The 14,809-nt window shown below is 42.2% G+C and overlaps 1 protein-coding gene across 3 annotated transcripts in view; it reads right to left on the bottom strand.

Moving 5' to 3' along the window:
- Window positions 1-14,809, bottom strand: part of BZW2 (basic leucine zipper and W2 domains 2) — a 51,756-nt gene that overhangs the window by 33,748 nt on the left and 3,199 nt on the right. The window contains exon 1 of one of the 3 annotated variants that reach the window (XM_015853744.2): window positions 7,536-7,587. The exons of 1 other annotated variant lie outside the window; for it this stretch is intronic. The gene's annotated coding sequence lies outside the window, so the exon portion shown is untranslated. Of the gene's footprint in view, window positions 1-7,531; window positions 7,588-14,809 lie in introns of those variants that run through there. One more of the 3 variants, XM_015853745.1, reaches the window with a different exon arrangement.

Here is a 14,809-nt window from a genome sequence, read left to right as displayed (position 1 = left end):
ATAAAAAAAATAGCAACTAAACCAGTTACACTGAGAGGCTGACGTTCATAACTGCAATTTAAAAGCAACTCTTTTTAACAGAGAGTACTTCAGAACAACCACCGCACTACATTGCCTTCTGGAAAATGCTCCCACACATCTGCAAGGAGAGAAAAAACATCAAACTGCAATGCCACAGGATCTTCTGAAGTGCTGTCAAATCCCAGCTCCTCTTCACAAGGGAGCTCAGACATCTTGTTCTCCCACGCAGCTGCCTCAGAGGCCGAGAAGCAGGAGGCGTGCTCAGGAAATACAACACAGCCCTGAGCAACGGGCCAGACTTCAGCCATGGACCAACCAAACATGGTGACACTTACCTGCTTTGTCTTTGTGACCATCTATTCATAAAAGATAGAGGTACAAAATATGTTTGTTTAGCTCCTGACACCTCAGCCCTTGCCCACAAGCTTTAGAAAGCTTTGAGCAAGCCACATAGCAGGTAGGAATTAATCCTCAGCTCTTACGGCCATTGGACTGGTACCAGCACTATCTACTCCCTTAGTGGAAAAAAAACACAGCTTTCTGAGCAAAGAACTGAACAAGGGCACCTGACCTCAGCCAAGGAACTCTTACTACAAAAGTCAGAAATGGATATGCTAAACTTCTAATGCTAGACTTCCTCCATACAACTGTTAAGACTGGAAAGACCCCTAAGATCACTAAGTCCAGCCACTGACTCTTCACCACTACATGACTAAGTCATGTCCCTCAGCACCACATCCACACTTCCTGAACACCTCCTGGGACAGTGATTCCACCACCCCCTCGGGCAGCCTGCCCCAGTGCATAACCACACTTTCTGAGAAGAAATATTTCCTAATATCCGATCTGAATCTCCCCTGGTGCAACAGAAGGCTATTTCCTCTCATCCCATCATTAGTTACACAGGAGAAGAGGTCAACCCCCACCTCAGTACAACCTCCTTTCAGGTAGTGTTAGAGATATAAGGTCTCCCTGAGCCTCCTCCAGACTAAACAATCTCAGCTCCCTCAGCACCCCCTTATAAGACTTGTGCTCCAGACCACTCACCAGCATCATTCCCCTTCTCTAAACATACCCCAGGGCCTCAGCATTTTTCTTGTAGCAAGGGCCCAAAACTGAGCGCAGTACACAAGGTGCAACCTCACCAGTGCTGAGTACAGAGGGATTATTACCTCCTTGTTCCTGCTGGAAACACTATTCCTGAGACAAGCCTGGATGCCACTGGCCTTCTTGACCACTTTTGATGTGGAGTATTTTTAAACTGCTCGAAGAGTAGTACGCACCTTAAGGTAGGTTATCAGATTTTAAAACTGCTCATGTTCAAAATAATTAAAAATATGACCTATAGGACATCTGGGAACAAGAGAGAAAAAGGAAAAAGAAGTTAATGTAGGAGTTGCCACTTGTGGCAGACTAAATGAGTAGAGGTCAGTGCAACAGAAGATACACTTGAACGGTTAATTACTAGGAATGAGAGATCTGCCTTCTATATTTAGCTTTAAATACACTGCACTTTAATCCGTTCGAGTGAGGGTCAGGCTTTATAAGGCACTCCCTAAGGCACTGGCCCAGCAGTAGCAAAGACACAGTCACCAAGCGACTGCAAGAACATGAGCCTGAGCAAAACAAACCCAGCAATCTACGACAAACCCAGGACCAATCTCTAGTGCAAATGACACCAGGTACAGCGAGTAAGTTTTGAAGTGCTGCTGCCACTACAACAGATGCCTGTGTGATCATTTAAAATTTGAAGTGAATATGATGAAAACAAACAAATAACCAAGAACTTACTGACAACCAGCAGCCCTGAAGTGATGGCTGAAAGTTCGAGGTTCAGCATGGTAGTGTACAAATATGCACAAAGCACTGCATTTCATAGAACCATATTAAGCATGTCTATCAGATGTCATATAGTTCTCAAACCTTGAACTTTTACAAATGTTTTACATTATGAAAGACACCAGACAGCTCAAAGCAAAGGTGAGTTTTGAAATGCCAGCTAGCTAAGTCAGAATGGTTTCTGAGGCATGAAGGCTAAAAGGATGAGTAAGGGTAAGATGGAAACATCCCCAGAAAGAAAACCTGAAACAACACTCATGTCTTAGAGCTCAATATCCTCTAGGATTTGTATGAGTTGCCAGCAAGAGATGTGGAAATGACAGCTTCTTAGCATACTTTGTACAGACTCCACCCTGCCATAGCAGATGGGAGAAGCTCAGCAAAAGCCATTGCACTGTTTATTCTCTGTTTTAGGTCTAGAAGACCTCCAGTAGAAAATTCATGTTCAAACTGCACAACCAGCTCCCTGGTGTTTAAGAAGCAGGTATCTCACAAGCCAAGCTGGGCTGCCTCAAGCAGGACACAGACAGCGTTGCCATCAGACAGCCAGGTACCAGTCAGAACAGGTCTGAGACTGCTGGTAACTGACTTGCAGCTACAAAAGTCAATCAAAAATTAAAAACTACCTGACTTTAAACAGCTTCTCAAACTGCACTCTCACTTTCCTTGAGAGGCTTCTACAAAACAGATTCACACTTAAGAAGCACTCAAGTTGCAAGAGCTGGCGACGCAGCAATTGTAATATTTGAACAACCCCTGCAGCACAATTAGTAAAGTTTTAGTAATCAATAAAACCAGTGTTAACTAATAGAATAAAAACATCGACAAAGTGCAAAGCTTTGAGCAAATTCAAACTTGCTAAAAATTTAGGGATAAGCAGCCTTTTATCCATGCCACAAGGAAATTCTTATGATGATTAACTCCTGAATTATTTAAAGCCTCAACAGGGCTGATGTTTCTGCCAATCTGAAATACTGACAACGCTTCATCTTGGAAATGCATACCTTAAGCTTAACACATAAATACTGGAAACCTTTATCCCAACTAAATCTATTTTTCTAAGCATCGTTTTACACTTGAACAAAAATCTCAGAATCACTTGAGACTTTTCAAATATGAACAAGCTTATGATGAATTCAGAACCAGTTGCTTCATAGCAGTGAAACTTCCCCCTGACAGATATGACGCCATGCACCAGCAAAAAGACACATATCAAGGTCATATTTTCCTATGCAAAAAACCCAATATCAAGGTCAAGCCTTTCCATGCAGGACATTAAGAGGTTTTACTGGGTCTTTTTCATCCAGGAGAGCAATTACACATTTTCAGCTTTTCATCATAAAGTCTCAGGCTTAGATCTGGGGCTTTTTTCTTCTTTCAGCAAGAAGACAATATATTAAAAGCCGATTAAATAACTCATGCCAGCAGCAGGGAAGAAGATAAGCAGTTGCCTTCACTGCTGGGAAGGCAGCAGGAGCGTGGACTAACAGAACCTGGAGGTAGAAAGACCATAAATCATCACCAGTGCAGAGGAACAAAGCATTTATGGGGACATTAGGACAGAGGGACATGATGCAGCCACACGGCTTTGCCAAATCCTTGTCAGGCTTCCCACTTTCAGCTGTGATGCTCAGGCCCTGTTGAGATCTCCCTCTGCAAGCATCTCACAGCAGGCTTTATCTTGCTAACTTGCCTGCAAAGATCTCCATTAGATTTACAGCATTGAAGACACCTTTATCCCAGGGATCCTGATCATTACAGGTAGCCAAGAAAGCAGAAGCCAGGCCCCAGCCAGTTCAAGATTCCCCCAAAGCTTTACGCCATGTATGATCTCAATGGCTACAGGCTGGGATTAATAATTAACTTACAGTTGTGTGACTGCGTATCGACCTCCTGTTTCAGTATTTATTTGGAAAACAACACTGTTAATCCACATGTTTATTGCAGGAAAATACATCTTCTGTCATGGATTATTTTTGCTTATGATATTACAGTGGATGAAACAACCAGATTCTGACCTTTAATCTCATACTTGGAAACACGCCACAGTTACCAGCAGATATCACGTTTAGTATTCTTAAGATAGTGTTGTAGCAGGTATTCTACAAGAGCAGTGAGTGCACTCTGTCTTTCCTAAAAGAGCTTTCCAGAAGCTCTGAAAAATTTCCTTATTTTTTTGTTTTCTATCACAGGACAGTGTTTTTCCACACCAGAGTAAGCACTCACTGTAATAAAAGCACTTGTTTCTTTTTTGTTTCCTCTCTCCCATTAGACTTAATGAAAAGCAACTGGAGCTTGTTTCATTCTGTAGCAAGTACTCAACTGGTAGAAAACAATTATCAGAATAGAATGAAATCACATTAAAAGGAAAAAAATAAAAGAATCATGCTCATGCAAAACAGTCCAGTCAGGAATTCTGCACGATCTGTGATTCATTACCCAGTTGACAACTACAGAAGTGCAGACAAAAAGGAGAAGACAAAGCTCACTGGAACGTGCATAAATCACGTCACCTAACTGCTGAACTGGGATGCACAGGGATGTGTTTCTCAGAGGAAAAAACCCAAAGAGCCCCACAGCTGCTACTTCACAGTAACAGACTGAATTAGATACACAACTCAATGCACGTATCCACTGCATGTATTGCAGGCATTTATTCAGTCACTGACCAAGAATGTCTAAAGAAGCAGCTCAGTTGAATAAGGAGGGGAAAACAAAGTAGAAACCTCCCACAGCTGAAGCACTCCCAATGTACTCTATGAAGTCAGAAAACTGCATATTGAACCACTAAGGCAACGATTTCTGTGTCTCATCAGCAACCACATGTAATATACATGAGTCACGGTACAGCCAAAAGGAACAGAAAAAAGATTCTCAGTCATTGACAGGTAAAAATACAAGTCAAGCAAATGAAATCATGCACTTGGGTTGACATACACAAAAAAAAAAGCTATCTTTCAGTAACAAGGCTTCTCTCAGAAGCTAAGAGGAGCTGGATACAATTCTGAGAGGGGAAGGTATTAATGGGAGCCTTTCAGTGGAGAGCTCTCTCCCACTGCTGTGCTTTTAACTCAAGTACTCCCAAGAAAACAGAGATGATGTATTGCCACAGATCACTTTGGATCTGAATACCAGTTTTAAGGTGATGGTAGTCATCCAACTCAAAGCTTGTCAGCAGAAAAACCCCTTAGAAAAAGTAGAGGATAAAAAAGGATTGACAGAATAACAGGATAACACAGAAAATGAAGAACACAATACTTCTCCAAAGATAAGGAATACTTTTTGTTTTAATGCAAGATACCATTTTCAGTAGACTGAGTGGATGCTAAAACAGGACTGATTAATTCAGCAGAGCATTAGCTGTGCTGTTTGTCTTGTAAGGACTCTGCTGAAGGAAAGGCAGCCTAGTTGAAGTTCTGCAAAAAACATAGCTATAAAGGCACTGCTGCTACAAGTTAGCTCAATTCTCTATTAAGCAATGTCTAGTAGAGAAAGGTGTACAGCTGAAAGCTATATTGCTGTTCACAATACATTGAGAAACAACCATTCACTGAAGCCACTTTATATTGCTCCTTTGCACAAATAGTCTAATCGGCAACAAACCAAAGCCTACAAGTAAACAGCAGAAATTACATTATAAAAATATCATAGAAGCTTCACTGCCAGCAATGAGGTTTGTCAGAGACAAGGCAACGTAATAACAGATCAGTAATGTAGGCAAGTTCAAGAAGAGCAGATTTCTCACATATGGAACTGATCCTCCACTCAAGTCCACCCTGTTTCTCTCTTTTAGTGCATGGTGACAGCTGAATTTTCCATGTCAACCCTGCTCATACAACTCAACCCTCACAACAGGAAAATCAGAGATGTGGTGGTTCTCTTCCTCTTGCTGTCTTGCAGTTCTGAGCAGCAGTGAGAGCACAGGAGCCCACCAGCACCTGCAGGTTACAGCACTGCAGGATCTGAAAACTCCAGTGCTGTCATCAACACAGTAAGGGTTGGAATTAAATAAACGAATGAAAGCCAAGCGTCAATTCTGCAGAAAGCCATGCCTCCCAGCTGCTAACAGTATAGCATTTCATGGACTAAATACAGTAATCGGAGGAAGGATATATTAATAGTCAGCACCTCTTACAGACATGCAACTGGTGAAGGCCTCAGCTTCAGCGAGGACTGAAATCAAGTTTTAAGATGCAATTCCCTAATTATTCCTTCAGAATACATTTTCAGAAGGGAAAGCAGTTCACCAAGTTAATGCAAGACTTTTTACCTGCAGGGTAATAAACGAGCTTTCAGATATGTGAATTCTAGAATTTCTTGCTACCAAAAGGTGGAACCAAGAGCCAGCAGGAGAAACGCACAACACTTTGCGCCATGTCAGCTATTCCAAACAGAGCAACTCATGCTGTTAGCAGCATTCACTTGGACAGCACATAAGCCTGCTACTGACTTGCATCACTGCATCCCCAAAGCCTCCTGCTCCCTGGGGTGCTTCCTCCTCCTCCCAGTTGGCTGACTACACTTACAGCACACAGTCATTGCAGGGATCCAACTCCTGAAGTAGGTGATACAAGTACTAAACACCCAGGCACCTTCCTTACGAAAACAGATAACTGGCTTATAGGCAGACTGATACAATTCCTTGTAGTATTAGCTAATTCTATGGCAACATCATCCAGCAACGTGTGGTACAGAGCGCCTACATAACCCACTGTTACCCTTGGCAGGTCAGGAAAATGACAGCAAAGACTGAACAAGCAGAGAGAGGCACAGCAGCTGCTACTCTACAAAAGTTGGCAGCCAACTGAGAGCTCTCAGTCTTACTTCAGAACATAATTTCTTCTGCTCTGCGCAGAAACTCTAAAGCTCTTAAGATGAATTCGTGAAGATACCATCCAAGAGATAGACTATCAAGCACAAGGATGATACAACCTCCTACACTGAAAATTGCTGCAAGTGTGACAAACATATAAATTAAAAAACAAGCAGTACTCCTAGCTGTTTATTTTTCTACACAATATTTATTAAAAACAACAAAAACCAACAAACCAACCAATCCTATCCACCTACCACAGGCCATTTTCAGGGACCAGACACTGGAACAAAGGGCAACATGTCTTAGTTTGTAAATCAAGCATTGTGGGAAAAGTTATGGGAATATTCTATTCCACATAGCTCCATAACATTACTCCAAGAAAGGCTGTCCCTTAAACTCACACTTAGGGCAAGAGTTAAACCCCCACTGCAAAATAATGCACTTGTGAGTACTGTGCCAAAAGCACAGTGAGCTAGGTGGAAAAACACTAAGGCCAAGGAGAGAGGAAAAACAACAAAAATTACAAGAGAATCACAACATCATTTGAGTTCGAACGGATCTTTAAAGGCCATCTAGTCCAACTCCCCTGCAAAGAACAGGGACACCTACAGCTAGATCAGGTTGCTCCGAGCTTGAATGTCTCCAGAGATGGGGCATCCTCCACCATGCTGGGCAACCTGCTCCAGTGCTGAGAACTGATGTGAGTCAGCACGCTGCATTACTGATTTTGTAAGAGGATATAAACTTCTTGTTGTTTCTGTTTGGTTTTGGTTTTTTTAAGAGGGAATGCATTTAAACTGGCTGTCTTTCATTATGAATGCCAAAAGAAGAAGCACACCAATGTTAAATACGTACTTGCAGGCAGCTGCTTTACTCTAGTTCCTCTTTCTCCTGCTGTTCCATGTGATGTCAGTCTTAGCATTATGACACCTGAATTTTCAGAATTGATGTCAGTGTTATAAGAATACATAAACACTGAAGAGCAAAAACACAAAAGAAAAATACACCAAACCAATCTAAATAAAAAACCAAATACAAACAACCTCTTAGCTTTCAAAGTAGAAAGAAAGGCAGAGTGCATACAGAGATGGATAGGCTTCCTACTCATACTTTAGAATGTATTTTTTTTTCCTCCAGGAGATCTCTGGTGTCAGGCATTCAAATAATGAAAATCTATGGCAAGAGCTCCTTTTTAAAGAAGAAAAAGACGTAATGAAAAGTCAGAGCAATTTGGTTACGTTTCTATCTTCACTAAAAACACAAACATGCACATCCATACCGACTGCTCACACATCAGAACAGATGGAAGTCTGTCTTGGCACCTCATATTTTCCCATTTCAAGAGTTCAGATTCTCTTCTCAAATTTTTTTTTCCACGTTGTATCTGACATAAATGTCACTAAATGCAACACATTTATACATATGTATAAAACTAAGAATGTGTCTGTACTGGTAATCCAATCTTTCATCCCTTCAACATTCAGAAGACTTGAGCGTCAATCACACTATCCCAAAGAATGTGTCTCGATAGTTTTGCTCCTTTGAGGATGTGTTCATGAGACATTCTGATTGGAATTACAATCGAGTGACTCAAAGCTGCAGGCAGTGTTTTAGCATAACTTAAGAGAAACTTTAGACTTAAGTGCAGTCACAAAGCAGCAGCCACGGTACACAGCATAAACTGGGGGTTCTGGCTGTGGGACAGCTCCCCAAACTGCACCCGAAATGTTGGGAAGAAATAATTAATTTGGCTCTGTCAAGTAGCACTCTACAAATCAATCCTACTCTACTCATCCTGGCTCCACACAAATACCACACTGAGCCAGCTATGGATTTCCACTCATGAACCAGCAAGCTGCCCGATACAAAACCACGTTCCACCATACAGACAGAAAATCCCAGCTGAGGACAGGAACAATGACACAGCTGCTCCTGAGGGGCTTCCACATGCTTTAAGTGGAAGGAAGGACAGCTGTCAGCTCTGCTTGGAGCAAAAGACAAGGAAAACAATGCAATTACGTGTAAGGACCAGCACCTACTTCAGTGCTCATCATCTCACCATGCAGTCAGCTACACCAAACCCATGCCCACTTTCCTGACTGAGCAGCCAGCTGTCAGACCCCAAGGACAGCATTCATTTGACCTAAGTAAAAAAATAACCAAGAACGGACCTCTAAGTGTGACCTTGAAACCTTTGGCTCTTTTCACCATCAGTGGAGAAAAGTAAACAATTCCAGAAAACAGCTTGTCTAAAATATTTTGCTTGCCAACCTTTGGGTAAGATCTTATCAGAGTCCTCCATAAACAGGCTTCAGCCTTTTGAACTGGATCAAAGTGACTGGGCCATACATTTCCAGCTTCTGTCATCTGCCTCTACAGTGCTACAGAAATTCACATTTGTCAGCTTACAGTGTGTGAAAATCTTTAACACAGCAACAGGACAAAGCATCTCAGACAGAGCTGGAGTTTCAGCATACAGCCACGGTTAACAATTGCAATTGCTAACAGCAAATTCTCGCTTCCATAGGTAAATCAGTAGACTTCACTGCTTGTATTTCTTAAATGATTCACAGAACTTCCACTGTGTGCTGAGAAGTTTCACAACCACTTCACCACAAACACTCCCAGTGAATGGGCTCAGTGTGAGACCACAAGCACCCACCCGAACCCAGCCCGCTTTCCTGCCACCAGCAACTCACACAGAAGTTACTCATTTCTAACCCCTGCATCACAATCACCGGAACAGGTTGAAGAACTTTTTGAATGAGCACAAACCACGCTAGCCAGCCCTGCTTCCTCCAGCAGCAGCGTGCATCCGGCCTGCAGTTGTTTGACCCGTATGGGTGTCAGCTCAGCACAATGGTACTTGACACTATTAATAGGGAAATCTATGTTATTGTTTAAAGCATCATTCTTCATGAAACAGAAAGACCAGCATCAGCAACCTACTTCTGCAGGTGGCATAATAAATGTTCCACTGAATGCATGTCTGTAGGCATGCACATGAAAATGAATCACAGAATGGCCTGGGTTGAAAAGGACCACAATGATCATCCAGTTTCAACCCCCTTTTATGTGCAAGGTTGCCAGCCACCAGACCAGGCTGCCCAGAGCCACAACCAGCCTGGCCTTGAATGCCTCCAGGGATGGAGCATCCACAGCTTCCTTGGGCAACCTGTTCCAGTGCATCACCACCCTCTGGGTGAAAAACTATCTCCTAATATACAACCTAAACCTCCCCTGTCTCCGTTTAAGACCATTCCCCCTAGTCCTATCACTATCCATCCTTGTAAACAGCCATCCCCTCTCCTCCCGTTAATACACTCCCTTCAAGTATTGAAAGGCCACAATGAGATCTCCCCAGAGCCTTCTCTTCTCCAAGCTAAACAATCCCAGTTCCCTCAACTTTTCATCATAGGAGAGGTGCTCCAGCCCCCTGAAATGCACGTGGAAGTGAATGTGAATAAAAGCTACATTACATTTGTACAGCTGATTCTCTACAGGAATGCATGACACTAAGAATGCAGAAGGTTTTTTAATGAGACAGATAAAGGGTTTGTTGTCTTGAACTGAATAAAAGACAATGAAAGGCTTGGTTTGTTTCTCTGAGGACTTCAGAAAGACAGACCAGTTAACCCATAGCTCCTCAACATGGATTTCAGACATCTAAAAAAGCTCCTATGAATTACATTAAGTTTCAATGAAAAACAAGCACGTACCACCTTTCAGTGCTACACCTCATGGCTTTATGAAAGAAACTTATCCAAAACAAAGAAAGAAAAAACAGTTAACAGCATCTGCATCAATTGTACTATGAGGGAGAGGAAAAAATAACAAAGGAGACTTTTCTGATTTTAGGAAGTGAATTGATGCTAAAATCCCCCAAATGTAGATCTGTTCGGTCATGGAGACAGTCTCTTCATGCCACAGCAGCACCTTTGCACCCCAGAGACATGCCAGAATGCAAACATATTTTGACCAAAGAACTTGCCAGCAGCTGTTTAACACAAAACACAGGGAAATGGGGAAGGGAGCCACACCCAGGAGGCAAAGGCAACCCACAGAGGGCATTAAACACCCAAGCTGATCTCCTGACCAAACTAATTGCATCCATGTTGGCTAACACAGAAAAGGCTGCAGATGCTGAAGCATCTCCTAGTCTCCATTTCTTTTCTTAAGGGCTCTTCTCAACCATTTAAAACAACAAGACTATATTGTTTTTCCAATATTAAAGGCAAACAAGTGAGTAGCCCTCTGCCTATCACTGCTCAGTAACATGTTGCTAAGATTTCACATCCTGCGCCTTATCAGAATAATAACTTCACTGGATCATTTCTAGACTTAATTCATAGAAACAAAAGCTAAAATGAAGGGATCATCTAAGCCTGCAAACTACAAACTGCTGAGCTGCTTAGACCTCTTTTTCTGCATGAAAACATACCTCAAAAAAAACAAAAAAAAACCCCAAAGCACATTAAACAGTGGTTATTACAAGGAACTGCAACCCCAGAGCTGTAGTTAATTGTTTCATCTGGAGTAGCTGAAGGAGCTGCAGAAGGGTGTAGCTCACTGGGATTTAAGACATCAGAGGTTTCCTGCCTCTTCCCCCAACTGACCTTTCCGTCCCAGACTGTGTCAAGCATTTTTCCTTGCATGTTCTGTCTGTCCTCAATTCTAATGCTCACCAGAGATAATCCATCCTTCTTACAGCTGGCTGGAAGCAATGATCTCGTCTGCTACTATGAGTCTGCAATAACTGCAAACAATTGCTGTACAAAGTGTCTGCAACTGACATTAGGAGTAACTCAACGCAGAGCAAATGCAAGACTCCAAAACATGCCTGTGTATGAAATACTCCATCAGTTTAAAATACTCTGCGGAACAACCTCAATGCAAGCACTGCTCCTAACCCACATTTCCAATGTAAAAGCTTTATGAAGCATAGAAACAAACAGCTGTTGCAGAGTCACTGTTACGGTAGGAATTACTACTCAGATATTTCTTGGAAATGTTTTCCTGCTTTCCAGGAATGTGAAAGACAAAACATAACTTTAAAAAAAAAAGATAATGTATTTTATACAGAGGAAGCTTTTTGGTTATATTAAAACATTCTTGGTGAGAAAAGCATTCCTAAAGACTGAGTGGGAACAAGACAACAGGAACAAAGCTGCTACCTACCATATATACCAGCCGTTACCCGGGTTCCAGCTTCCATGCTTGCTCCCCATTCACCTCCCAGCTGCTTCCCTCAGCATAGGAGGTGCACCAGGGATGCCCTGGCCTTATTAATGTCAATCCTTCTTGTCAATACTTCTTCCTCAAAACCTGAGTATTTCACTCTGCTCTCAGCTTCATGGCATAAAGGAGACTCCACATCCATTATGCTGCCTTAAATACAAGCACCACACCACTACATTTATGCTTTGCTGGCTGGGCTCTTGTTTTACTTTAGACTAGCTTTGACCTCTGCAGCCTCCTACAAGATCTACACTTTGATTTACACATGGCACAGTGAGGCTGGAAGGTTTCTCAGGCACCACACTCCACATTCTGTTTTCTCTAGGGAGAAGCAATAGATTTTCCCATTTGTCAATTTTCCTTTGTCATACCAGCATTACCACCGAATGAACCTTGAGTATTTTAGATATCCTTAAAGAGATAATTGCTATTTTAAATTAACAAGAAAGTGCTGTGACAGCTGAGTGGAGAACTTGTATTTAATCATAATGGATCAAGTGGAAAAAGAAATGGTATCAGTAATCAAATTCAGTGTTTAATAGGTAACCAGGGCAGTTCACAAGCAAAATTCACTATAGATGATAGAATCAGAATGGAATTTTTTTCACTTCCAGGGTTGGGCAGTGAGACAGACATAACAGCAGCCTATTGCCAGATGTGCAACACAAACGTAAGAATTCTCAAATTTGAAAGGGAAGAATAATGTAACGCTACAATGCAATGGAAAGCGCAGCAATGACAGAGGAACAGCAGAGTGCTAGGTTGTAGCAAGTAAGAATATGCCCAGTACAGTAGCCATGGACACTGAAGCAAAGGAAAGAATCTGTTTAACCCTGGAAAGACTCAAGTATGAAAGGATCACCAGTGAGATACCCTTACCTCCACTGCCAACCTCAAATGAGGTCTGGGAAGGGATGGATCCTGGCTCCATCCCTTCCGGTCACTCAGAAGCATTGCACAGAGCTGAGCTCCCTGGGCTGGCCCTGCCTTCCCACCAGGTGCTCAATCACTGGTTGAAGCCCTAACTCAGCATTTCTGCTACAAATAAGAATAGAAAAACTGAGAAATGAAAAAGTCTTCCCAAAACAATCAGAACATAATAGCACATACCTACTTAATATATACTTTTGCTCATCTATCCTAAACAGTCACCTCAGGCCTACAAACAGGTGCAGCTCTCTGTAGATGACCATTAGACAGAGTTTAAATAATCTTAGCTAAAAAATATATTTGTAGGTTACATCTAATTAGATACTTTTAGCACACACGCCTCCATCATCATTATTCTTCATCACATAAAGAACTTAATTTCACAGAGGTGCTTGGCTGGCTGCCTGATGCACATAACCCCCATCATCACCACACTTGTGCACCTCAAAACCTTTCTTTGTACACTCCCTACCCAGGGAAAACTACATGGGCTGCCCTCGCACTATTTGGAATCAGAGATACACCTAGAAATAAAAGCATGTATAAAAAAAATGCATTTTGTGGCCACTACAAGCAAACCTGTGAGTTTTCCCAAAAGAAACCTCTACAAAGATGGCAGCTACATTACCTGTATTCAGGGTGCAAAAACACCAGAGCTGGCTCTGCTCAGCCCTACATCAAGCCTAAGGGGAAACCATCACCAGACTCACCAAGTCAGATTAACGTGCCCTGTCAAAAGGGACTACACTGGTACATAAACCTTCAAGTCTCGACCTGATACTTTTGCATTGCTCTGTCCTGTTTCCAGCTGGAGAACACACCTGATAGTTTGGATCTGAAACTCTGTTAGCATGTTTCAGTTTCCTTCTGCTTGAGAATCCTTCCCAACAGTTAGAGTTCAAAACAAGACCAAGCAAGTGCCGTTCTCACCTTGCCATGCTTTGGATGCAGCTAGATTTAAGAGCTGATATTGCTCCTAAATGTCAAAGTGTACAGAAAGCCTAACCTTGTGCAAGGTGCCGCAGGGAACCGATAGCAGGCAGACATCTCTGTCCACATCTCTGGGAACAGCCCAGCTATAGGAATACCCTGCCCTTCAAAGATCGAGCTATTGTGTTTGAGCATTTATCGTGCTTTCCAGCCCACAGCAGCTTTCAGTCGTTCCTTTGAAGTATTTTCATAATCTACCCTCGGTACAAAATAAGTCTTAGCAGCATTAGCAGATTAGATCATAGATTGAGCAGCTGTCACGAGAAGCAAATGCATTAGAAACCTAAATTAAAAGCATTTACAATCAAACAAAAATACTTAAGGAAGTGGGAGTTAAACAATGCCAACCAACTGGGAAAAAAAAAAAAGAAAAAGAAAAATGTAACATATCTGAAGATATTAGAGAGGAAAAAACAGGATATTTCTAGCTACAAAAAAAAAAAAAAAAGCCTTGAACTTGCATGAACTTGAATTGATCTAAATGAATAATCCTGTTAGATACTGTTCTCTTTGGCAGGATGTCATTATCAGGATTGGAGTCAGTAGGTCCAGGACTCAGCAGAGATCTGTCCCACAGCATCAGCCCCACGCTAAGGAGATTCTCCACAGCACAGGCAGTGCAGAACGTGGAACCATTTCACAACAGCAGACATGAGAGCCACGTGAAGCAGCTACTACATAGGAATGGCTGCACGGAATTAATACTTCAGGTTGGCAAAAAAACAGTGGTGTGGGATGATACAGGTCTCTCAAGCCATGACTGCCTGTCAAGGGTGAACAGGGAATAATTTTTTCCATAAACTCTCAAAAGAGGAACTAGGACAGGGGAGGGGAAATAAAAGCAGCCATAAAGTGTCAAGTTTAAAAGCACATTAAAGGAGATCTTCTTTTTCTCCCCTCCATGCAGCTATGAAAGGATGCTGCAGATGCAAAGTTTACATACGTTCCATAAAACCAACAACCCACAACACCACT

The sequence above is a fragment of the Coturnix japonica genome, chromosome 2, assembly GCF_001577835.2.
Source record: "Coturnix japonica isolate 7356 chromosome 2, Coturnix japonica 2.1, whole genome shotgun sequence".
In the NCBI taxonomy this organism is placed as follows: Eukaryota; Metazoa; Chordata; class Aves; order Galliformes; family Phasianidae; genus Coturnix; species Coturnix japonica.
The sequence above is the reverse complement of the archived record's forward strand: the minus strand, read 5'-3'. Positions and strand labels throughout refer to the sequence as shown.